The sequence below is a fragment of the Saimiri boliviensis genome, chromosome 5, assembly GCF_048565385.1.
Source record: "Saimiri boliviensis isolate mSaiBol1 chromosome 5, mSaiBol1.pri, whole genome shotgun sequence".
NCBI classification, from domain to species: domain Eukaryota; kingdom Metazoa; phylum Chordata; class Mammalia; order Primates; family Cebidae; genus Saimiri; species Saimiri boliviensis.
Genome location: NC_133453.1, coordinates 7,560,169 through 7,587,254, shown reverse-complemented (window position 1 = coordinate 7,587,254; position 27,086 = coordinate 7,560,169). Strand labels below are relative to the sequence as shown.

Here is a 27,086-nt window from a genome sequence, read left to right as displayed (position 1 = left end):
GGCTAACAAAGAAAAAAGAAAAGAAGAGAAGAGAAGAGAAGAGAAGGAAAGGAAAGCGAAGAAAGGAGAATATAAATTACTAATATCAGAATAAAGGAAGAGGAATCGCTACAGATCCCATGGACATTAAAAGAACAATAAAGGAATGCTATGAATAAATCTAAGCCCAGAAATTTGATAACCTAGGTGAAACAAACCCATTCCTTAAAGGATACAATTTGCCAAAACTTACGCATGAAGAAATAGACAATTGGAATAAGACTATACCTATTAAAGAAATAGGATCAGTAATGAATAATCTTCCAAATAGAATGCACAAAGCCCGGATGGGTTTACTGGGGAGTTCTACTAAACAGTTAACAAAGACATTATATCAATTCTCTACAGTCTCTTCTAGAAGACAGAAGCAAAGGAAATGTTTCCTAATTCTGTGAGGCCAACATTAACCTAAAACCAAAACCAAACAAAGAGGTTACAGGAAAAGAAAAAACATATAAACCAATACCACTCTTGAACATAGATGCAAAAATTCTCAACAAAATACTAACGAATCAAATAAAATAATGTATAAATAGAATTATTCAACACAATCCCAATAAAGATCCCAGGAAGGTATTTTGTGATATCAATACTGGTTCTAAAATGTATATAAAGATGCTGAAAACACCAAATACGGAAGTCAAGAACAACAAGAAAGCCAGAGGATCGATACTACTCAACTTTAAAATGTAAGTAGAACTCTTCCAAGAAGGTAAACGAATGGCAAATGCGCATTTGAAAAAAATGCTAAACGTCATATGCCATTAAGAAACTGCAGATTAAAACAACAGTGCAATACCACTGCTAGACACACCTACTAGAAAGGCTAAAATCCAAAACACAGACAATTCCAAATGCTCCTGAGGATGTGTAGCACCAAGAACACTCATTCTCTGCAGTGGGAATGCAAAATGGTACAGCCACTTTGGAAGACAGTTTTGTAGTCTCTCTCTCTCTCTCTCTCTTTTTTTTTTTTGAGAAGGAGTTTCGCTCTTGTTACCCAGGCTGGAGTGCAATGGCGCAATCTCGGCTCATTGCAACCTCCGCGTCCTGGATTCAGGCAATTCTCCTGCCTCAGCCTCCTGAGTAGCTGGGATTACAGGCACACACCACCATGCCCAGCTAATTTTTTGTATTTTTAGTAGAGACGGGGTTTCACCATGTTGACCAGGACGGTCTCGATCTCTTGACCTCGTGATCCACCTGCCTTGGCCTCCCAAAGTGCTGGGATTACCGGCTTGAGCCACCGCGCCTGGCCCAGTTTTGTAGTTTCTTATAAAGCTGAACACGCTTGCACCCTAAGAACCAGCAATCGTGCTCCATGGTGTTTACCCAGATGATCTGAAAGCTTACACTTGAATATTTACAGCAGCTTTATTTATAATTGCCAAAACCTGTAAGCAACCAAGATAGTCTTCAGTACATAAATGGATAAACAAACTGTGGCATATCCAGACAATAGAGTATTATTCAGTTGCTAAAAATAAATGAACAATTAAGTCATGCAGACATGGAAAAAACTCAAATGTCTATTACTAAGTGAAAGAAGCTAATCTGAAAAGACTACGTGCTGCACAATTCCAACTGTATGACATTCCAGAAAATGCAAAGCTAAGAGATAGTGGAAAGATTGGTGGTTGTTAGGGGTTGGGAGACAAAGAGATGAATAGTTGGAGCACTGGGAATTTTTAGGGCAGTGAAAGTATTTTGTGTGATACTACAACGGTGGAAAAATGTCATTATACATTTGACCAAACCCACAAAATGTACAACATTAAGAGTAAACCCTAATGAAACTATGAATGTGTCAGTGCATGTTCATCAGTTGTAACAAATGCACCACTGTGGTGTGGGATGTTGATCACGAGAGAGACTGAACATGCGTAGTAGTGGGGAGTATATGGGAACTTTGTCCTTTCTCTTCAATTTGACCAAGAACCTAAAGTTTCTCTGAAAATTAAAGTTTATTAATTTTTGAAGAAGGAGCCTGACCAATGTCATGATTCATGTGACACATTTGGGGGGTTTTGGTTTTTATACTTGTATTAGTTTTCTATTGCTGCTAAAGCAATTGCCACAGACTTAGCAGTTTAAAACAATTCAAATTTATTATCTTGCAGTCTTGGGAGACAGACATCTGAAATGGGTCTCATTGGGCTAAAACGAAGGTGTTGGTAGGGCTGGTTGCTGTGGAGGCTCCACGGGAGAATGTTTCCACATTGTCTCCAGCTTCTAGAGACCACCTGTATTCCTTGGCTCATGGTTCCTTCCTCTGTCTTCTCCATGTGAAACTCCAGCCATGGCTTCCATCATCATACGGCCGGCTTTCTCTCGAACTCTGACTCTCTTCTGTCCTTCTTAGAAGAGCCCTTGTGGTTACTTTGGGTCTGCCTGGATAATCCAGAATAATCTCCTCATCTCAAGATCCGTAACCTAATCACACCTTTGCCTTTCACTATGTAAGGGAACTGCTATGGACTGACTTGTGCCCCCCAAAACCTGTATGTTGAAGTCCTAATCTCCAGCTTCTTAGAAAGTGATTCTATCTGGAGAGAGGGCCTTTGAAGAGGAAATTAAAATAAAATGAGTTCATACAGGTGGGTCAACATGAGTAGTGTCCTTATAAGAAGAGGCGATCAGGACACACACACACAGAGGAATTGTGATGCGAAGACACAGGACAAAGAGGGCCACCCAAAAGCCAGGGAGAAAGGCATCAGGAGAATCCACACTTCGTGACACTTTGATCTTAGACTTCCAGTCTCCAGAACTGTAAGGAAATACTTTTCTACTGCATAAGTCACCCAGCCTGTGTATTTTGTTACGACAGCCCAAACAAGAATGAAAGTAGCATATTCACAGATTCTGGGGATGAGGATGTGAACACCTTTGTGGGTGGGAGGGCATTTTTCAATCTACCACAACCACCACAAACCATCCAAACGGCTGCCACGTGTTGAATGTTGCAGGCCAGGCAGGAACTTACATATATTATATCAGTTAATTCTTAAAATAACCCTACTGAGTAGCTACCATCACTATCTCAATTTTACCAATAAAGAAAAGATGGCTTAGGGAAAACTTGTTGCACTGCTAGTAAGAGGCCAAATCAAGACTTACATTTTAGCCCTCTGATTTCTGTCTTCTCTCTTCTAATAATAATAATAAAAAATCAATGGAGTTGCAGTTCTCTGGATAGATGTGAAGCAATGGGGATGATAGCCACGCTGCTGGCCTGATGTACCTCTCTGGCTATCAGATGTTGCCAGTGTTCATTTCTTACAGAATAATTGCAAGCCCCCCTTGCAGTCCTGCCTGCCTTTCTGAAAAATAGATATTAAGTAGCTTCCTAAGGAATTCCGGAAGTCTTGGTTCTCTGAGTCTGATGCAGCTACCGAAACTGCACATGCGGGGAGGGGGGTGGAATTATTTTATCCTAAAGGACCTTGTTAAACACTAACACTTTTGCTTAAACCCTAGACCAAAGGCCTGCACTTTTCAGCTCATGAAATTAGACAAGGAGCTGGGGTTCATTCCAAGTTTTCCTTTGCCCGTGACCCTGGCATTCTTTCTTTTGACATCCAAATAGACACTCCCTTGGCCTCCACTCAACAGAAAATTGGCATCCTGAAAAGCCAAATAAAACCTGCCTCAAAAGGAAACACAAAATTAATGAACAGAGAGGAAATCTGAGACTTATTTTTCTCTGAAGTAGAATGTGGGGGAGGTAAAGGCTTTGTGAATAAACTGGAGGAGGAGGGAGAGAGAAACAAAGCTGGGTTTCCAAGGTTGGTGCCCCACCTGCTCTGGGCATTTTGAGTCAGAGGGCACTCAGTGGCAGAGTTTGCTAAGCGCTGCAGCGCTGCAGGCTCCCAGGGCCCTGGGCTCGTGGCGATGAGAGCAGGCTTGGTATTTTCTCCAGGCTCCAGTCAATGATCACAGTTAGATTGGAAAACGCATGTCCTTCTGTGGATAGGCGTGCAGGAGCCGCTGCAGCTTCTTCCAAAGTAGAGCTCTCCTGGCTGCCGCAGCTGCTCACGTCTGCCTGCCTCCTCAGCCTACTCTTCCCCTCCTTTCTTCCTGCCACGACATCTCCCCTCTCCTGCTTCTCCTTGCTGGGACCGGCTCGCTGGGACATCACCCAGTCTACCACCCTGCTGTCTCAGAGGGCGGGTGAGGTCACCGCTTTCTGTCCCAAACCACACGTGGCGTTAGGAACATTCCATTCTCAACTCTTCACAGGTTTGCTTCTGCAAGGGCCAAATTTAGATTTTTTGGAAAAAAAAATGCATTGCATTGTAAAAGGATCCTTCAGATTCAAAAAAAAAAAAATCAAAATTCACCAAGAATCCCACCACATACATTTTGCATCTCTTGTGCTCCCTTTAAAATCTATTGTGGTTGTAATCCCAGCACTTTGGGAGGCGGAGGTGGGCAGTCGAGGTTAGAAGTTCAATTTCAGCCTGGCCAATATGGTGAAACCCCATCTCTACTAATAATACAAAAAAAATTAGCCAGGCGTGGTGGCATGTGCCTGTAGTCCCAGCTACTAGGGAGGCTGAGGGAGGAGAATTGCTTGGACTCGGAAGGTGGAGGTTGCAGTGAGCCAAGATCGTGTCACTGCACTCCAGCCTGGGTGACAGAGTGAGACTCTGTCTCAGAAAAAAAAAAAAAATCGATTGTGGAAATCCTCTCCTGACAAAGAATGGGAATGCTGGCTGGCCGTGGCTTATCTCAGGCAATTAAAAGCTCTGTGGTCAATTCCAGTGCTAAAAGAGACCCACATCTTTAATTAGGATGATGTCAGGTTGCAGGATACTTGGGCATAGTGTGTGTCATTACATATATATTAGCATATGTCCACGATACAGTCAACACTCTAGCCAAGTATCAACATTTCTTGCCTCTTCTTTCAGTTGCATTTGCAGCTGAGCCTGTGAGGGGGAAAAGGAGGTGGTTCTGTTCTTCACCCTCACCCTGCAGGCACGGGCTGGGGACTGGACAGTTTGCAGGGGACTGGATAGCTTGGTGCCCTGGCCCTGGTAGACGGTAATTTGGTTCTTCCACTCAGAGGTCCTAAGAAATGACCTGCGTTCCCTTCTCCCTGGTGTTCTTTTCTCCTGGGCCCAGAGTGGACCCAGCTCCATTCCAGATATTACCCGCAGCTCCTCACTCAGCCCCAGGCCAACCTGCAGCCCACCCTCCTTCCCTGAGTGTCTCACCCCTCCCCACGTCCACGTGAACCCACTCAGGATGACCCCATCTTGTCCTGTGTTAAATAGTGTCACCTCCAAATTCATGTCCATACAGAACCTCAGAAAGTGACATTATTTGGCAATAGGATCTTTGCAGATCTAATTAGTTAAGTTTAAATTAGTTAAATTCATTTAATATGAAGTCATACCAAATTAGAGTGGGTTCTAACCCAATGATTGGTGTCCTTATAAGTAGATAAAACAGAGATGCTGAGGCAGAGGAAGGAATGCCATGTGCTGAGGGAGGCAGGATGGGAGGTGCATGCCCACAAGCCACAAAGCGCCATGTGGTGTTGGAGCCTCCAGGAGCTAGGAGGGAGGCATGGAACAAATTGTCCCTCAGAACTTCCAAAGAAAACGACCCTGACAACAACCAGACTTCAGAATTTTGACCCCTAGAACTATGAAAAAATTAATATGTGTTGGTATAAACCCCTTCATTTGAGAAAATTTGTTAAGGGGGCCCCGGAAGTGAATATACTGGCTTGCTCCCTACTTGCCCACAGGTAGTCCCAGGAAGCACTGATGCATTGTTTGTCCTGACAAACCCTGGAGGGCAGCCTGGCCCTTCTATCGAAGTCCTCTCTTGGCCCTTCCTTAAAAGCCCTGGCACAGCTCTGCTCTGGTCTCTCAATCTCCTGGGGGCAGCTGGATCCCAGTTCTCTGTCCAATTTCTCCATCCTAGTTTTGGATTGGACGGCAGGTGTCACTAACTTCAGATGGTCCCCTTGAAGCTCCCTCCCGGGCTGTGGTTCAGCGCTGTGATCCCCTTCCTTTTCTTCAAGGGTGGGCTTCAACAGCAAGAAAACTGTTCTCTCCAGAGATCTCTTCACAGTCTATTTTCCAAAGCCTCCCTCCCTCTGACCTCTTTGCAAATCTGTGGTCCTACCACGGGGTCCATGCCATGAGCCATAAGTTCTCCTTCATTCCCTTTGAAATTTCTGGATATGGGGGTGGGAGCAGCATCTTTTTGGCCATTTTGGTTCTCCAGGCCCATCCTAGCATCTTGTTACATTTCTATTTTCTTCCACTATGGAGGGAGGGCCACGTATGGTTTTCTCCTGCCTTTCTGACTTGTTGTAGTGGGTTGGCTTATGGTCCCCTCAGCCCCTGTCCCTTAAAAACATGTCCAAACAGAGCCTGTGAATGTGACCTCATATGGGAAAAGGATCATTGCAGCTATAATTCAATCAAGGGTCTTGAGATGAGATCATCCTGGGTTTAGGATAGTGCCTAACCCAGACACAGGTGTCCTCATGAGAAGACAGGAAGACACAGAGACACAGAGAGAAGAAGGCAACATAACCACAAAAGCAGATGTAGGAGTGACGCTACCACAAGCCAAGGAACACCTGGTGACACTAGAAGCTGGGGGAGACATGGAAGCATCCTCCCTTAGAGTCTTGGGAGGGAGCATGGCCCTATCAACACCTTGATTTTGAACTTCTGGCCTTCATAAGTGAGAAGAATACATTTCTATTGTCTTAAGCAACCCAGTTCACAGTGCTTTGTTATGGCAGCCACAGAAAACTAATACCCAAAAAATAATATAAACATTGCTTCCTAATGGCAGAACAGTATTCTGTAGTATGAGGAAGCCAACCTATTCTTTATCATAAAATATTTAATATTTGAAAATTGAACTACAATGACTGATAAGAAATTACCAACGCTTGAACATACATTTCCTTAGGAAATCTTTCTGGAGATGGAATTACTGGGCCAAGGGATACACCCTCAGCATTGGCGCCATATGCGCCTCTCTTGCCTGAAGCCTATTGCTTAGAGCCTATAATTTCCATAAATATTATTTTCTACTAGTTGGTACAAGATGTGTAATAACTGTGATTCCTTTATATAACAATGATTTCAAATGAGTCCTTGTGAGCATGAAAAACAACCTTCTGAAAACCAGGCACAACCCAATACTTAGGCTGTCTGGGTTACCCATTCAATATATTTTAGTCACGATTAGCTCACATCCCTCAAATTTGGTGTCAGATGTGTATTTAAAAATGGGCTTCTTTGTGGCTTTTCTTTTATTGGTCTCAACTCTAAAAGCAAATTCTGAAATGTAGCAAACTATTCTTAAGTACCACGAGGAAAAGTGGTTTGGGTCAGCTCCCTCCTCACTTTTCAATGCCTAATAAAATAAAGGCACCAGCTGTGGCAGTAAAGTTAGCTCAAGAAGGCTTTGAGCATCTTTGTTTTGAAGAAGTTGGCCTAGAAGAGCTGCTGAATACTACGTTTATCTAGGGTCAAAGGATCTGGGATTCCACCTGTATTTTGCTAACTTACAATTATTTTTTTCCTTGGGAATGTTTGTGAGTGTCACTTAAACTTGGTGACATATTCTGGGCAACAAGGATGGTGGGCTAAGTAAACTCTAAGACTTCCAAGGTTTGATCCTCCTGCTAACATGTATATGGCCCATGTGAAGGTGACTTGCATATCCATTTCCAAGTATTGAGGTAAATGTGTCTGAACCACATCATCTGGACAAGTCATTCTGTGTGCTCTGCTCAAAGACAGTATTCATAAGTTTAGACCTTGCCAAAATAACAATCATAAAGGTCATAATTATATTAAACAGATGCAATTGTACCAGGAGATGAGCTCATTTTTTCAGTTGAATGAAACACTTGATTGTTATATAAACACCTATCTTGATACTCAAGGTTATAATTAGAAACAATATAATAAATCACAAAATTATTACCCAACTAGCTATTGTGTTGAGGCACAAATACTAATTGCAAGTTTATAGGTGCCCTATGGCTGCTCATAAGCTTATATATATATAAAAAAGGTCCGTGTAATTTTAACTCTAGGTCAAATGTCACTTTTAAAAGTGACATTAAAAATTTAGTCTAGAAAGAAGTTGATTAATATAATTAAATACGAAAAACATTATTACTTTGGCCAATAACTATTAAGTAACATTCTTTGATTCTAAAGAAGAAACACAAGCAGACATGCACCCGTTCATACACACATGTACATACACGTGCATATGAACACCTGCACACATGTGCACACACACACAAAGTCCAAAGCAGATGCACGCCAGCTCTCCACCTTCTTCTTTGCAGCATCTTTTTCCCAGTGTCTCTTCTTTAGGAAGAGTTAACACCACCATACAGCATGAAGAGAGGCTGTCTTAGTAACATTGTCATGAGCAGGTTATTTCACATATAACATCCCTTTCGAAGTATATGAAAGGCTGAAAGACATTGGTCCTTAAATTGTACACAGTATCACTAGAAGACCCGGGGACAATTTTGCTAAATTATTTGGAATTATGTTTCTTGATTAGTATTCCTCTAGTTTGGTTTCCTTGATTTTCCTAAGTTTTAATTTTTAAAAATTGTTTTACAAAACTTGTTGACTTTTTAGAGTTAGATGAAACTTTAGAGAACTTCTGCAGTAAAAGTACACAGTCTCTTTCAACATCCTTTCTGTCTCTTTCACAGTTTGGGCCAATGTGGTCTCAGCCAGTGGTAGGAACACCAGCTCCTTCCAGTGACTAGTTCAGAAATGGGCCCATGAGTCCATTCAGGCTGGGATGGGCAAGAACAAATTTGCTGGAGCCTGCTGGGTACATTTTCCTGCTTTACAGGTTTCTCCTTCTTCTACGTAGCTGAAGATGAAGTTGCTGCAAGGAGGAGAGAGAATCAGAGACACTGAGCCAGAGCTGCAGAGTTCAATTAAGCCTCAAACCCATCCTGCACTTCCAGAACCCATGCATTCTTTACTGTTTAAGTCATTTTGGGCTGCCTGTTACTGCTAAAGTGTCGTAAGCATGATATACTATCATGTTCAATGCATTTCATTTTATGCAAGAAACCAGAGTCCAACAAGCCAAGGCTAAAGGACTTGTCCAAGATCATTGGATATTGAGAGCAAGATCAGAAGCCAGGATCCAGTCTCCTGAGAACAGTCTACAGTTGTTTCCATCTCACAGTTCATCTTCCTTGCGCCTTTCTAAACATGCTGTGCTTTGGTGGATCAACAGGCTTCTCTGAGAGATCTTTAATGTTAACGGAGAGTGGATAAAGTCAGTGAAGCAGCATTTGTTTGGGACATCATATCTTCATAGCCCAACTTTTGAGGTTTTCTAGTTTGTCTGTTTTTGAGACAGGGTGCCAGGGCAGTGTGGTACAATCACGGTTCACCGCAGCCTGGAACTAACTCTTGGGTTCAAGCAGTCCTCCCATCTTAAACTCCAGAGTAGCTGGAATTACAGGTGCCTGCCACCATGCCCATCTCATTTTGTGTAGAAATAGGGTCTTGCTACATTGCCCAGGCTAGTCTCAAACTCCTGGCCTCAAGTGATCCTCCTGTTCTTTGCCTCCCAAAGCACTGGGATTACAGGCTTGAGCCCCCTTGCCCAGCCCATGGTCTTTCTTGAGGCTTGCAGAAGCACTAAGGTGCCTGCCTGGCCAATAACATTCTAGCATTTTGATATGGGCAGACATGCTAATCGAGAATCTGGCTCTCCAATTAGTTCTTGCTTTTTGATGGGAATGTTTTTGCCCGTTGCAATTGGAATGCTCAGAAAGAGCCTTGGCCTCCTGAGGACATCTTCCTCACATGCCTGCTCTAGTCTGTGCCTCCTCAGGGAGAAGGAGAGGACCAGGGAAGCCTGTGGACATCCCTCCCTCCTGTAGGCTGGGACCATTTTCAGAGTGGGTGAATCCACTCTCTTCTATCTCTCTCCTCCATGTGACTCACATCATTCTTCCCCAGACTCCTTCCCTCCTTAACACATCTTTTTGTTGTTGTTGTTATTCCGGGCAATATACTGAAAACAAAGGTTACTAGACAGGAACACAGACAACCTGCTTTAACATCTGGAAATGACTTTGAACGGAGTAACCTAAGGTCTCCAGGCTCTGCCCACCCATCTGAATATCAAGATAACGACATCTGCCTAGCACATTTCTCATCTGAGCTGCTCTGCACCCCAACTTTGTTGTGATGATCAGTTCTCCAACATGTTTTGGGTAACCATCATGTGAAAGGCACATTGCTAGGGAGGAAATATCAATGCAAATTGCGAGCATTACCTAAATGTAAGGTCTTGTTACCATTAATAAAACACTCATCTGGAAACTATATAAAACATTTTATTTCTTCTTCAAGTACGTGTTCTTGTCTACCTCCATAAACGTCCCAGCCCTTCTATTACTCACATTAGAGAGAAAAACAAAATGCCATCTTTTTCATGCTCTGTCACCTTCCTCCACTGAGCAATAACCATGTCGACCGGCAATATGAGAAAGGTCATCCGGTGAAGCGTTTACTCGGCAGGCGTGCACCATTGGGTTTTGAGAGTGCTAGCTAAATATTTTAAGTGATGGATGTCCCTGCCACTTCTCACTTTTCGTTTTTTATTTAATCAGTCTCATATGGATCGGGAAAAACACAAACCTTTACTCCCTGTGAAAACATTGCAGTCAAAACAGATTAAGCTTGTTTAACTCAGACTGCAGGTGGCACGCTGGTAAAAAGCATCCTTGGTACAGGCTATGAGTTGCATTTTTCACTGCCTCCCACTGCCCCATGGAAAAAAGAGACATGTAAGGTTCTAACCCTTAGTACTTCAGAATGTCACTTGTTTGGAAATAGGATCATCGCAGATGTGACTGATTATTTATTATTATTATTATTATTATTATTATTATTATTATTATTATTGAGATGGAGTCTCTTTCTGTCACCCAGGGTGGAGCGCAGTGGCACGATCTCAGCTCACTGAAACCTCCGCCTCCTGGGTTCAAGCAATTCTCCTGCCTCAGCCTCCTGAGTAGCTGGGACTAAAGGCACACACCCACGCCACCTGGCTAAGTTTTTGTATTTTTGGCGGAGACGTGGTTTCACCATGTTAGCCAAGATGGTCTCGATCTCCTGACCTCATGATCAGCCCACCTCGGCCAAAGTGCTGGGATTATAGGTGTGAGCCACCGCACCCAGGCGATGTGACTGGTTAAATTGAGATTAGGTCATTCCGGACTAAGGCAGGCCTCTAATCCAGTATAACTGGTGTCTTTATGGAAAAAGGGTCTGTGAAGACAGAGACACACAGGGAGAAACCATGTGACAACAGGGGCGAGATTAGAGTTAATGCAGCTGTAAGCCAGGAAATGTCAAGGATTGAAGCAACCACAAAAAAGCGAAGTATTTTTCTCTGCAGGTTTCAGAGGAAGCACGGCGCTGCCAACACATTCATTTCACATTTCTAGCTTCCAAAACTATGAGACAATCAATCTCTGCTTTTTTAAGCCACCCAGTTTGTGGCACAGTCATCCCTCAGTATCCCTGGGGGTTCCAGGACCCCGCGTGGATGCCAACATCCACAAATGTTCAAGTCTTTTATGTAAAGTAATGTAATATTTGTATATGACCTAGGCACATCTTCTCATATACTTTAAATCGTCTCCAGATTACTTATAATAGTACCTAATACCATGAAAATGCTAGGTAAAGAGTGGTTCTACTGTATTGCCCAGGGAATAATGACAAGAAAAACCTCCTTACATGCTTCAGCACAGATGCAGGCATTAGTTCTTTTCTTTCAAATACTTTTGATCCATAGTTGGTCAGATCCATAGATGCAGAACCCACAGATATGGACGACTGGGGAAACTTTTTATAGAAGCTCTGTGAGACTAACACAGTATATAAGAAGTTTGAGAAGAGGAGGTGTTCCAAATGGTGCTGTATTTAGCCATCTATTGCTATGTAACAAATCACTACAAACTTAGTCACTTAAAACAACATCCATTTCACAATTTCAATGGGTCAGGAACCTGGGCGCCATTTACATCTTCTGCATCAGAGTCTCACACAGGCTGCTGTCAGTGTTGGCCAGGGCTGTTGTCTCATCTGAAGAATCAATTGGGATAGAGTCCATCATAAACTGGTGGTGGGGCCTGGTCCCAGCTGTAGTTAGTGTGCAGGTGACAGAGGAGGCCTGGGTAGGCTCTTAAAATCAGGAAGGGAGACTCATCTATCTTCAGATACTAAGAGAAAAGATAGCTTATCTTAATCTAATTGTTAAAATCCACAGGAACAGCTGGGCATGGTGGCTCACATCTGTAATCCAAAATTTTGGGAGACCGAGGTAGGCAAATCACCTGAAGTCAGGAGTTCAAGACCAGCCTGGCCAACATGATGAAGTCCCATCTCTACTAAAAATACAAAAATTAGCTGGGCATGGTGGTGGGCACCTGTAATCCCAGCTACTCAGGAGCCCGAGGCAGGGAGAATTGCTTGAATCCTGGGGGCAGAGGTTGCAGTGAGCCAAGATCGGGCCACTGCTCTCCAGCCTGGGTGACGAAGCGAGACTCTGTCTCAAAAAAAAAAAAAAAAAAAAGAAAAAAATCTTTAGGGACAAAAGCAGAATATATTTAGTGTAAGGAGACTGTTGCTTAAACTAAGACTACATGTTTGGTTATCTTTTCTGTAGTTCATATATTTTGGGAAATGTAATATTTTAAACTATGTCAAAATGAGATAGACTGATGATTTAAAAACGAAGACTTCTTATCATTTCCTTTTGTGGTATTTTAGGGAAATCTGTGGTAAGGCCTCAGTCCTCTCCAATGTTGGACTGTAGGTGAAAGCAAAAACAACAGCGGCACAGCTGACATTTAACACAAAATTGTGTACCCAATACTTGCATTTGCATGCTAAGCTACTTTTCTAGAACACAATGTTAATACATGTATCTACCATTTTACATATATATTGAGCCTGCAGTATATGCCAGGGTCTATGCTTGGCACTGAGATATGGCAGATCACAAGACAAGTTCTGTGGTTAAGATGTAAAGGGATAAGTAATTAAATCCCCTGCCATCAGAGTTCTAAACTGTGTTGCTTAGAAACATAAGTATTGGCCAGACGCGGTGGCTCATGCCTGTAATCACAGCACTTTGGGATGCTGAGGTGGGTAGATCACAAGATCAGGAGTTTGAGACCAGCCTGGTCAATATGGTGAAGCCCTGTCTCTATTAAAAATACGAACAAAATTAGCCAGGCATGGTGGTGCATGCCTGTAATCCCAGCTACTTGGGAGGCTGAGGCAGGAGAATTGCTTGAACTTGGGAAGTGGAGGTTGCAGTAAGTTGAGATCACGCCACTGCACTCCCAGCCTAGGTGACAGAGCGAGACTCCATTAAAAAAAAAAAAGAAATATAAGTATCAACTATGAATAAAAACTGCTTTATGGCTGATGGACTAGAAACTGTAGTTTGATCGAAAGTCCAAAATTGACTTCCTACTTGTCCATGGAAGTATAGTGGAGACCCTGGTGAATGCTCTGTCCATGGCAAAGTGGAGGGGAATACCTTTGTGGTCTGTGGGTGGGGAGAGGGTGATGAGAGATGGAGAGACAGAGACAGAGAGACAGGCAGACAGAAAGATAAAGGGACAGAGACAGAATGAGACAGAGGGAAAGAGAGACCGAAAAAGAGAGAAAGGCAGACTGACACACACACACACACACCCACCCACCCACCCACACACACACACACACACACACACACACACAGTCCTGTACAGTCTCTTCCTTTTTATCTTCCAGAGAGCAGGCACGGTGGGCATGGCCAGCATTGGGGGCTGTTAGCAATCTGGCTCCTTGTTAACACCTCATCAGAGATAATAAATGCCTCCAAAGAAAACAGCCAAATAGGTTATTACATATTTTAAGAAGGTTGGAGGTAGAAGCTGGGGAGATGTTGTTCAAAGGATACAGAATTCTGGTTCATTAGAGAAGTAATTCAAGAGATCTACTGTATTATACAACATGATGGCTATAGTTCACAATGTTTTGTATTCTTGATAAATGCTGGGAGTGGAAGTCAAGTGTTCTCACCACAAACATGATAAAACTATCTGAGGTGATGCATAGATTCATCAGCTAGAGTTCACCATTCCACAATGTGTACACGCTTCAACCATATGTCATACAGAGTAAATATGCACAATTTTACCTGTCTTTAAAAAATAAATTCAACCTTCCCACTAAAACGTAAAAAATAAAGATCTAATCCCAGTACAATTACTAAAAATAAAGAAAGACTTGGCTGTTCAACTTGAAAGAGTATAACAGTATGTCTTAGAGGGAAATATTTACAGAACCATTGATATGGAGCCTCATCTGAATGAAGTTACTGAACGTCAGAGAGAAAGAAAGAATCTTTTGGACAGGTAGATCAAGAGATCAAATTATCTCTTAAAGGGAAAGTATCAGCCTGGCTCAAAGCACTTCACAGCCTCAGTCGACCCTTGAAGTTGGTAGAGCAAAGTCTACAAAGTCCTAAAGAGAAAACATGTACATGAGAATTTCATCACCGCCTGTACTGTGCATCATAAATAAGAAAACAGAAAAGCATCTTTGAACTTGCAAGCTCTTAAAGCATGTGGGTCCCATGAGGTGCTTTCGAAGAAACTACTAGAGGATGATGTTCAACCAATTTTTTACTGAAAAAAAAAATATGGTAAAAAGACCACCAGGGAGAACTGACTGACTCCATTAAGGTGTAGGATTAAGACCAAAGCACTCTGGTTATTGGCATGTAGAAATTATGCAGCTGATGAAAACCAGGAGACAAGGAAACTGTGTAGTGGAGAAGGTAAAGGAGGGAGATGTTTTCCCTTATTTAATATTTGCTATTTCCTGAATTTTGACCCACAGACTCTTACTATTTATTAAAAAAATAAATAATGTATTTAAAAATAAAATGAAAAGGATGAGCCAACAGTTTAAGCTTCACTGTGCGTCAGCAAGAAACCAGAAGATATGGGCCGGGCATGGTGGCTCACACCTGTAATCACAGCACTTTGGGAGGCTGAGGTGCGTGGATCACGAAGTCAGGAGATCGAGACCATCCTGGCCAACATGGTGAAACCCTGTCTCTACTAAAAATACAAAAAATTAGCTGGGCGTGGTGCTGGGTGCCTGTAGTCCCAGCTACTCAGGAGGCTAAGGCAGAAGAATCACTTGAACCTGGGAGCGGAGGTTGCAGTGAGCCGAGATCGCACCACTGCACTCCAGCCTGGGCGACAGAGTAAGATTCTTTCTCGGAAAAAAAAAAAAAAAAAAAAAAGAAAGAAAGAAAAAGAAAAAGGAAAAAGAAACCAAAAGATGTGCACAGTTTTGTATTATCTCAGCCTCAACCAGTGGAGGAAGAGAAAAATTGTTCTCTCCCACAGTCAGAAAAAAAGGGTAAGAAGAAAAAGGATAAGAAGAAAAAGGATAAGAAAGGGAGCATTCTCTCTTAGGGTTGCTATTTTTCCTGCAGCAAACGTTCGAGTGATCCTTCTACGAGGACATCTTGTTACGTTGGTGTGCATTTGTGAAAGGAGGAGGTTCTGGGGATGACTTTTCATATCCAATAATGTCCATGGGGAGCCTGTGGCTTTTCACCCCTGTGAGCCTCCCTCGATCCCCATGGCTTCCTTCCCCTTGACTGTTCTGCCCTAACACTGGTTCCAGAGTGGTTCAGTCCTGAATGCCTTCTCATCTTCAGAGCTACCCATTTCCCATGCTGCAGCCTCACTGGTCTCTCTGAGCCCCAGTTTCCTGACCTGAGCTTCTGCTTTGCTTTGTTTGACCTTCTCCTACTCCTCCCAACTTCTCCCCCAGGAGAATGTGGACTTTTCCTTGAATCCCAGCCCGGTAACAAGACCCTCCCATACCTTAGAAAGCTCTGTTGGACAAAGACAGACTGACCCCTTTACTCATTGTGTGAAAGCCTCCGGAGTGGGACCCTTCCACCTTCTTTTGCAATGTCCAGTTCTATTTTTACATTAGGCTTGTTGTTATTGTTGAGTGGTGTTTGGCCACCTGAATTCCCACTGTGGACCAAGTTAACTTCATGACCTTTGACTTGAATGGGTAGGTTTCTTGCCAAGCTCTAACATGCCTCCCCTTCTGCTGGAACACAGAAACACCAATTCTTTTGCCTGGTTCTTTAAATCAATTTTCCATAAAAGCACACCTCAAATTTTAATGTCCCCATGAATGATCTGGGTTCTTACTAAAATGTAAATTCTAGTTCATTAGAGTTGGGGGATAGTCTACACATCTAATGAGCTCCCAGATCATGATATCAGGCACTCCCGGATATATAGACCACACTTTGAGTAGCAAGAAATCTCTCATATCACTTTAATAGAAGAAAGACTTTTTTTTTTTCTTTTTTGAGATAGAATCTCATTCAGGCTGGAGTGTAGTGGCACAATCTCAGCTCACGGCAACTTCCACATCCCAGGTTCAAGCAATTCTCCTGCCTCAGCCTCCCAAGTAGCTGGGACTGCAGGCACACACCACCACTCCCAGCTAACTTTTGTATTTTTAGTAGAGACAGAGTTTCACCACGCTGACCAGGATGGTCTTGATCTCTTGACCTCGTCCAGCTGTGCCCTTCACTCTGTACTCTTTGACCAACATCTCCCCTTTCCATTGTAGTTGCTTGTTCAGGCTCTTGAGTTCTGGAAGAATGTGTTCTTGACATTGCAACTTGGAATTCACAACGCATTTTTCACAAAATAATGTAGCGAGATATAAAAAATAGTATGATTAGAGCTGGTGGGTGTTTGTGGGTTAAATAAGCTTTTGCACACTAGCCTGGAAATCATACCACCAGGAATGAAGTTTCCACTGAGGAAGGATCTACTGAGGGTTGCAACCAGCTTATATACAGAATTCAGCCTGGGCTTAATTGGGATTGCGGACTTTGTTGGAATTCTCACAGCAAAGCTTTTTCTCAAGCTTAAAATATGCACCTCTTTTTGAATGAGTGAATCTAACATGAATAGTTTTTACTTGTTGCCAACTTATGTGTCTTGAAATCCTGAGACATGTTCTTTCATGTTGAATTTTTCTTACGAATTAAAGAAATCCTTAATAAATGTCTTACAATTATAATCAACTTTAATTACTTGTTGCTATGGAGTTTTGCTTGGTTACAAATTCTTCATCTGCTGCTTCTAATTCAGCTCAAGTGTCTGCACCTAAAGGGATATTTTGACTCTAATGAGAGAAAATTCATAAATTTTTAAATAGTTTTAGTCTTTCCTCTAGCAATGGCTATCCAACCAGTACCAAGAGAAAAAAAAAAAAAAAAACAGGGCAGAGTGATATTTCATAAGGGCGCTAGTACTGATCTTAAGAAGAAAGATTTGGAATGTTTGTCTTTTCCAGGATGGAAATTTTGCTGTAATAGCTTGAGAAAAGGAGACAAAAATATTTGTCAAAAGGCTAACCCTAACGCTTAAGCTAATAGTGGGAAAACAGTATCCCCATCACAAATTTTGTGCTGCTTTTTCCTGAAGAAATTTGTAAAAATTTCATATTTGCCACAAGAATTTTGATAGTTTCATTCTACATTTGGTAGAGGAAAATAAAAATCATCGCCAGACAGGCCAGATGAATCTAACAAAAGTCTTTTTTTAAAAAAGAAGATATTGTGTTAAATGAGAGCAGCGTCGAACTGCAATCACACACGGCCTTACATGTGTAAACACTTACAAGTGAGAGCCGAGTATTTGCCACTGTACATTCCTTGGTCAGCTGTTCTCTTCTGCCGTATAAGAGTGGGCCTTGGGCATGAAGAATGAAGCATTTAGGGGTAAAGGGCCGATATTTTTTGAAATCGATTTTGAAATCATGGCTTTATAATGTGTCAACTTGACTAAGCTGAATTAGGTTCCTTGGATGTTTCTTATTAGGTTGGACTGCAAAAGACAAACAGGAGATGTTGAGGGCAGAGGGGAAGCCACAGCCATTTGGCAGCTCTAGTGCATTATCATGGAGTCCCTGGCTCCCCTCCCTCCCTCACCTGTTGGCAAGCATTCTGCCTTCCCTGGGACCTCCTCCAGTGTCTACAGCTCCTGGGTCATGTGTGTGCTTTTAGCTTCATAAGGAGGAACCCGTGGCTTCTCCCTTCCCCTCACCTGTTGGTGTGAGTCAGCAGGCAAGCACTCTGCCTTCTCTGGAATCTTCCTCCAGCTGTTCCAGCTCCTGGGACAGGTGTGTGCATTTAGCTCCATAGGGAGGGACCCCTGGCTTCGGTAGGACACCCACTTCATCAAGGTTGGAGGCAACAAGGGGGGCAAGAGTCTACCAATGGTAGAGTTACCTGCTGGCTGAAGACCAGCAGTCTGTCCATCCAAGTGAAGGCCCAGCTCACACTCGTGGGTTCCAGCCTACTCTTGCTCTCTCCTATTCCATATCCATCTTGCTTTCTTGACTCCTGCTCTGTGGGCCTGAATCTCCAGCATGAAACATGAAGAATAGCCTTGCAGATGTAAAGAAATACAGATAAATAGTGGCTCTGCTTCTCTAATTGAACCCAGCTGCTACACAAGCCTACCTGTAAATACAAACACGTACATAATTAGGTATCCATATGATATGTATATACATATTCATGTTTAAAGAATATATACACTTTTATTTTCATATAAACTTATTTATATATTTATGTTTATAGGTACAAACATAAACATATGTAAATATATTTGAAATGTTAAAAGAAATCAGATAAATTGTTAACAATTATTAAACCTAGATAGTGGGTGTGTGATTGTTTATTTTGCTGTTCTTTCAACTTTTTCTTGTATTTGAACTTTTCTCTATAAATTATTTGGGAAAAGAAAGAATGGATCTTAGCAATAAGTAAAGCCTCCAGATCCTTAGTCCAAAGAGCTGTGGAGTAATGTTTCAGCAAAAGTTTTTTTCATTGAGATTAAATAACATTAAATAAGTACTGAAGTGCTTAATAGGTGCCAGGCACTGTCCTAGGTGCTGAGGAGTCAATGGTGAGAAAATTACGAGTTCCTTGCTTCCTGCAGCTTATAGTCTAGGGTTTCTCTAAACAGCCATGGTTCTTGGAGGTCTCCCATTCTGGCTCCTCATGGCCACACCTGGTATAAACCAAAAATGCAAGTGGAAGTAACCAATGATAGAATTCCCCTGCTGTCTGGAGGGTAGCCATTAACTTTCTCATTTGTTTCCAATGGAAACCTATCATATGCTTGGCCCTGACCAACAAATAAGATGCCAGAGACCTTTTTGGACTGTGGTCTTCCAGGTGCACCTGGATAGTAAAACTGACCTCACTAGAGGAACTATCGGTGTTCTGGGGGCCCTTTTCAGTTGGGACAAGCCACTGAATTGCATATCTGGGCAGTGCTTTGTGAGAATTGTGGTTGGGGGCAGGTGGAGGTGTGATGCTGGATCACACGTACCTGGACCCAGAGTTAAGGGGATCGTGAGTGGAGAGGTGCTGAAGACATGCACAGGCTTCACAAGCTGAGATCCTCCTCTGCCAGCAAGGCTCGGTATTCCTGTTGTGACACATGTCTTTTTGATGAAAGGTTCTAAATGTCTTGGATGACAGTATTTTAGGAGTGTTCTTTTGCTTTTTGGCAAACACACCATAGGAAAAGTAAGCTTTTGTAGTTTTGGAAGGGAAAGAATAAGTGGAAAATTACAATCTCAATATGCTTAAAACCATTCGGTTTCTATAAGCTCGAAAGCAGGGAAGGTTATTATCATCATCTGCCAGTGAATCATCTCTAGGTCCGCACTGTCCCTCTGTAATGATGGCATCAGCTTCTAGCTGTGGCGAAACTGTGGTGAACCTCTGGGCTGACTCTTGCTGCGCATCTCAGCACAAACCCTCAAATGAGGGAAATGAAAAAACTATGTATACATATGCACACATTAATTATGCATATGTATTGATTCATATATTCTTCAGCAAGTCTCTTGTTAAGCTGCCTTTCCAGTCATATGGCCTCACTTCCTACCGGTAGTACCATCACAGGGCATGCCACCATTTAGTCAAAATCAATTGTGATTTGTTGTAGCAATGCTTTTATAGCTGATGTGCATTGTCTATTTGTTCCTGAATAAAAAAAAGGAAAAACAACATTGCTTTAAGATGCCTACGGAAAATGTCAATTGTTAGGCTGCATTGTTCTTTCATTGCACTAGGAAGTATATTACTATATAGTACTTTATGATCTTAAATAGTGATAACCCCACCCACGACATTTCTGCTCTTATTATTCTGTAATAGCTGGCATTTGAGATGACTGCCTGTGGTCTCATATTCTGGTATTTACGCCCTTGTGAAGGGCCCTTTACACTGAATCAGAGTCTGCCCTGTGTGCCCTGTAGAATGTGGCAGAGGTGCCTGTGTGTGACTAAGGATAAGTCATAAAAAGCCTTTCAATGCCCATCTTTGTCTCTTGTTCAAGTTTTCCATATCTTTAATGATTTTTGTCTGTTTGTTCTATAGTTTACTGAGAGATTAGGATTGAAATCCCAGACTGTAATTATGAATTTGCCAATTTCTTTTCATTTCTATCATTTTTTAGTTTATGTATTTTGCAGCTGCTACTAGACACGTATGCATGTAGATTATTATGTCTTTTTAATGCATTAACTCATTTGTCATTATAAAATTCCCCCTCTTTAACCCTTTTAATACTGATGATTCTAAAATTCTTTGTCTATATTAATATAAGCACTCCAGGATTTTTTAAAATCAGAATTTGTATTTTATATATATATATATATATATATATATATGATATATCATTATATACATATATGATATATATATACCACACACATGTGTGTATATATTTCTATCATGCTACTCATGCTATTTTCAACCTGTCTGTGTCTTTATATTTAAAATGCGTTTCTCTTAAACAACATGCTCTTGAATTGCATTGCTTTATCAATTCAGAAAAGCCTTTTAATTGATTGATACAGAAGTTGGGTTTCAACCAGAAAAGTAAAACCAGCAGGAGATACATAGTCAGAGATTTACTGTAAGAAATAGGCTTATGTGATTGTGGTAACTGGCTAGGCAAGTTGGAAATCATAGGGCAGGTCACTAGGAAGGGTGAACTGGAACTCAGGCTTGGTGGACGCTGCTGCTTTCTTCTTCATCGGAGAAGCTTCAGCTCTGCTCTTAGGCATTTGAACAGATTGAACAAGTTTTAGATCACCTAGGATAATTTCATTTACCTAAAGTCAGCTAATTATGGACTTCAATCATGTCTACAGAATGATTTCACAGCAGCATCTAGATTCACATTTGATTAAGATGCTGTGAACTGTAGCCCACAGAAGTCAACATAGCATTAGGCCATCACAGTGAGGTTGATCACAAGCCATTTACATTAAATGTAATTATTAATAGAGTTGGGTTTAAATTTACTATGCTGAGATTTATTTTATATTTATTTCCTATTTCCCTTGTAATTTTTCTTTACTCACTGACATCTTTTGGATTGCGCACTTTTTATGGTACTTACTCCTTTTCATGTTACTTTTTTAATGGTTTCTCATGGATTTCCGTATAATTTTTTCACTGAGTGAAGAATTCTAGTTTGATAGTTTTTTTTTTCTTTCAGCACTTTAAAAACATGGCTTTACTGCATTCTAATGTGCATAACATTTTATAAGATGTTTCCTGTCTTTCTTGTCTTAGTTTTCTCTGTTTAAAGTGTCATTTTTAAGAGCAAGTTTTAGTGTTCCGTTTTTGGGCACCAGGTTTTAGAAATCTGGTTATGATGAGCCTTGAAATAGTTTCAAAGTTTATTTTACTTAACCTTGGATATGAGGCTTACAGTTTTCATAAAGATTTGGAAAACATCAAATGTGGCCATTATTTCTTCAAATGTTTTTCCCATCTCCACCTTTCCTCTCCTAGAACTCCATACCTGTGTATTAAAACATTTAGCAGTATACATAGCCATAGACATTCTTATTTCCTCCTATCAATTTTATTTTGAATAGTTTTTTATTGCTTTGTATTCCCGTTCATGGATATTTTCTTCTGCAGTGTCTAATTTACTGTTAATCTCATTTTGCATTTCAGATATCTTACTTTTCATCTCCAGAAGTTCTTGAGTCTTTTCATATATGTTACGTCTTTCACCTCACCATATTTATGTTTTCTTATATCTTCGTTAATGTATGTGGGCTATTTATAACAGTTTTTATCATCCAGAAAACTGTTTTTTCCTTTTGCTAGTTTCATCATGTCTGTCATTTCCGGCTCAGTGGCTAATGAGTAAATTTCTTTCATGCTTCTTTGTGTGCTAACTTTTTTTGGACACGGAACATTGTAAATTTTTTGTTCTCAAGTGCTAGAATATTTTGAATTCCTTACTGATGTTTAATTTTGTTTTATCACTTAGTTAAGTTACCTGGAAGCAGATATTTTTGAGGCTTGCTTTTAAGCATTGTTAGGACTTGTTCAGTGCAACTTTCAATCTAGGTCTAGTTTCTATCCCCATGAGGAAAGCAATTCTCTGAGGGTTTTACCCAATGCCTCATGTATCACAAAGTCTTTCTGAATGGTGGAAACAGACTATTTCCAGCTCTGGGTGAGCTCAGAGAATTGTTGTACATTCTATTTTCTGGTGATTTTTTTTTTTTTTTTTTTTTTGCCAGACTCAGATAATTGCCTCTCCCATAGTTATAGATGAACTCTCAGCCAAAGATTTGAAGGCTGTTTTCTGGCAATCTCCAGAAAGCTCACTTTCTCTTTGTAGCTCTGTGCTCTCCAGCGTTCTGCCATGAAAGTTCTTTCCATCTTGACCAGACTTCAGTTTCTTTTTTCTCAACTTGGGGAGACCACCAGGCTCTATTTGGATTCTTCTCCCTGTGTTGAATCTTGGAACCGTCTTCCAGACAGTGAGCTGAGAAACTGTAGGGACTTATTTGCTTACCTTCTCTACAGGCACCTGAACTTTTTAAATTGCCCACTTTCTAGAAAACGTTATTTTTGCCATTCTCTAGTAGGTTAAGACAGGAAGGTTGCTGTTACTCCGTCTTGGCCAGAAGCAGAAACATCCATTTATTTGTTTTGAATAAAATAGCATATTGTCATAAAATAACCTTTTAATATTTAAAATTCAACATCGCAGAAAGAAGGAAAGAGACTCAATGATAAACACAGAAAAAAACCCTTGGAATTACATCTTACATTTCTAACCTTAACACAGCAATTGAAGTGTAAAATTCTCATAGGGTGATTAAGTTAATAAACCATTACCCTTTCACGATTTTAGCAGTCAAATTTTGTACACTCACGGCGAGTCCTCCAGGCTCCATGAATTTGGTTACAAATTCTGCTTGATAGGAATCTGTCTCAGGCCACTGAACCTCGAGTCTATTTTCCCCCTTGAGCTATGTAAGTATATTTTTAGGTAAGTAAGAATTGGAAATGAGCCCCTTACCTTCACTCTAGTGATTGGCCAGGTCAATCCCAAATCTAATAGTGCTGACAACCTAATAACTGCCTTTTGAAGACCAACTAACAAACAGCCAAGGTTACTTAGCTGGGTAGCCACAGAAAAATAATTTGAGAGCTTCAAGTATATTGAATGTCTGGGATGAGGTTTTGCAATGAATCTGTAGAATTCTCATGCATATTTAATTTTTTATGTTACAGATAGTGGCTCCTTTCATTAAATATGGCTCTTATTTTTTTCTTTTTCTGTAAGTTACCATAACAATTAAAATTTTGTTTTATATACGCAAATGTTGGTTCTGTACACTGATTTTATACTGTTCTCTTAACACATTGACCACATACATCACTGCAATCATTGTTTCTATAGAACAATTTTGTTTCATAAAAGCAAAGCGACCCCCCCAAAATGCTGAAGGAGCCAAGAGACTCCCTTTTTTTTCATTAATTCAAAAGGTTTTATGAGATATGGTCTAATAGTATGAAAAAAAAAATCAAAGCCCATGTCTGTTTTAGTTAACAAGGAAAACAGTGATTTAAATGCTGCACATAAACTCTTCTTAAGATGATGTGGGCATTGTGCTCCCAGCGATCCACAGGATTTACATTTAAAAATCGAAGTTTCTCATAGTTCAAAGCACTGTGGTCAGGGTAACAATCAATACCCATATATAATAATCTGTTTAGTCAGGTAAATGGAAAACGTTACAGTCAGTCATCCAAAATATCTTCATCCAGATTGATATCTGCTGTGTCAATATCTTCTAATTTCAAATTAGAAAAGGTAGACAGATCCAGTTTGTCAGTATGGGTTGATTCGGTATGGGATGATTCAGAGGTGTGGTCTTGGGTGGCCATAAGACAGGTGGATCACCACACTGCAACCCCCCCAACCCAGGGATCATGCTTGGAGAAGAAGGATACACACTCTGGAAGGAATGTGTAGGTAACTACGAGTGTCACAGCCTATGATTTCTGCAACAACATCAAGCGTTGTTTGGAAGAAAACCTACAGTGAATAGGTGTTCCTACATAAAGAGTAATTCATCAACAACATTTTGGAGGCATTCTGTGACTTGAGGTTAGTTAGAAGTTACACGCAGATTAGCATTTAAGAAAAAGTCATTCTTGTCCCCATATCTTCCTTTTGAATATTTCAGCTCTTCAATAGGGAAGGTTATTTTGGCTTCAAAAGCCCTCAGAAATTAATTTTGGCATAATCCCTTTACGCCTTCCAAGCTTCTTTGAAACTTTCATCATATCTCTGAAATTATAATGACAGCATTTTTGTTTCCTTTGAAAAAGAAAATCCCTCATTTGACTTTGAAACATATTTTTTAAAGCATATAATACTCACTTGGTAAAAATATGAACTTTAAATTTAGACTAATGTCTATAAACTTGTATCATTCAAGAATTAATACACTGATTTCATAAACTTCCAGTATTTCAAATACTTAACAATGTAGTCAATACCTACTGCAATGTAAATCATGTCTTACAAAAATTGACAATTTGGGAGAGATGGCTATTTTCCTGCACAAGATCCATTTTCCTGTCTTTTTAAAGAGAACCAGAGAAATAACCCTAATGTTAGCTGGTTGGAATAAAGACTGCATTTCTTGGTTCCCCTTGCATGTGAGTATGACTATGTGATTAAATCCGGGTTACTTCGACATAAGCAGAAGCATCCTGTGTGCCTCCCGAGAAGCTCCTTAACGTCAACTGGCCCCACTGGGAGCTGTGTCCTCTTTTGACTTCTTCTCTTTCTCCTTCTTCCTCATAGCCTAGAATTCAGATTAATGGAGCTGCAGTAGCCAGCTTGGACTATGAAACAAACATGAGAATGGAAACCATACATTAGAAGGGTAGAAAGAGAGAAAGAGCTTGGGCCCTCGATGACTATGGAGCTGCCAACCTTGTGCTGACCTCTTGCCTTCTCCAGGAAGAGAGAAAATCTTCTGTTTTGTTTTAGCCACTGTATTTTATGTGTCTTCTCATTCTATAAAAGCAGAATAATAAAACTTCCCTCAAAGAGTTGTTGGGACTCAATGACTTCTGTCCAGCTCATATGTGCAATGGTGTAATCTCGGCTCACTGCAACCTCCATCTCCTGGGTTCAAGCGATTTTCCTGCCTCAGCCTCCTGAGCAGCTGGGATGACAGGCACCCACTACCACTCCCAGCTATTTTTTTTTTTTTTTGTATTTTTAGTAGAGACTGGGTTTCATCATGTTGGTCAGGCTGGTCTTGAACTCCTGACCTCAAGTGATCCACTTGGCTCAGCCTACCAAAGTGCTGGGATTACAGATGTAAGCCACCGAGGCCAGCCCATTTTTCTTTTTCTTTCTTTTTTTTTTTTTTTGTTATATGCAACAGAAACTAATTCTAAGTAATATAACAATGGTGATACCATTTTGTAAATAGTTCAAATCTTCAAAAACCTCAAACTATGTGCATAAAACATACAAATATATAATAGGTGTATGTACATATATTTAGGTATACACACATGCACACACACACACACACACACACACACACACACACGGCGAGCATACACATACAGTGATTGGCATTTATTTCAGAAAGTTTAAGATTCATTTGTATTTGCACAGGCTGGTCTTTTGCCTTTGCTGTCACAGGCCAGGCCACATCTTATCAATATCAATTTTGTTTTTTTGTAGAAATGCTTTTATGATTGGTAAAAATGTTTTTATCCTTGTTTACTTTGGTTATCTATTTATTAAGGAAAAAATGGCAGCGTTGCTTTTATTAAAATATCCATGGAAAATATAAACTACTAGTTTGGCTGCTGTTAATTCATTGCACTAAAAGATATATATATAAATTGCATTTTAGGTTTTGGGGTACATGTGAAGAACAGGCAAGATTGTTGCATAGATACACTCGTGGCAGTGTGATTTGCTGCCTTCTTCCCCATCACCTGTATCTGGCATTTCTCCCCATTCTGTCCCTCCTCTATTTCCCCCCAAAAGACCCCAGTGTGTGATGCTCCCCTCTCTGTGTCCATGTGTTCTCATTGTTCAACACCCACCTATGAGTGAGAACATGTGGTGTTTGATTTTCTGCTCTTGTGTCAGTTTGCTGAGAATGATGGTTTCCAGGTTCATCCATGTCCCTACAGAGGACACAAACTCGTCATTTTTGATGGCTGCATAGTATTCCATCATGTATATGTGCCACATTTTCCCTGTCCAGTCTATCATCAATGGGCATTTGGGTTGGTTTGCACTAAAAGATATATTATTGTGTGTTCTCTTATATGCTTAATGATGATCCCACCCATGATATCTTAGTCCATACTGTTCTGTAATAACCAGCCTCCAAGATAGTTCTTAATCATTCTCATCTCTTAGTCATACTCTTCTGTATCCCCACACATGCTGAATCAGTGCTGGTCTTGTGTGCCTCATAGAATATGGCAGAAGTGACAATGTGTGAACGCTGGGGCTGGGCCATAAGAGGTATTTCAGG

General features: G+C 40.9%; 1 protein-coding gene across 1 annotated transcript in view; it reads left to right on the top strand.

Annotated features, from left to right (window-relative positions):
* Window positions 1–25,606, top strand: part of SPP2 (secreted phosphoprotein 2) — a 60,041-nt gene extending 34,435 nt beyond the window's left edge. The window contains exon 8 of the mRNA XM_074398826.1: window positions 25,376–25,606. The gene's annotated coding sequence lies outside the window, so the exon portion shown is untranslated. The remainder of the gene's footprint in view (window positions 1–25,375) is intronic.
* Window positions 25,607–27,086: the final 1,480 nt, after the last annotated feature.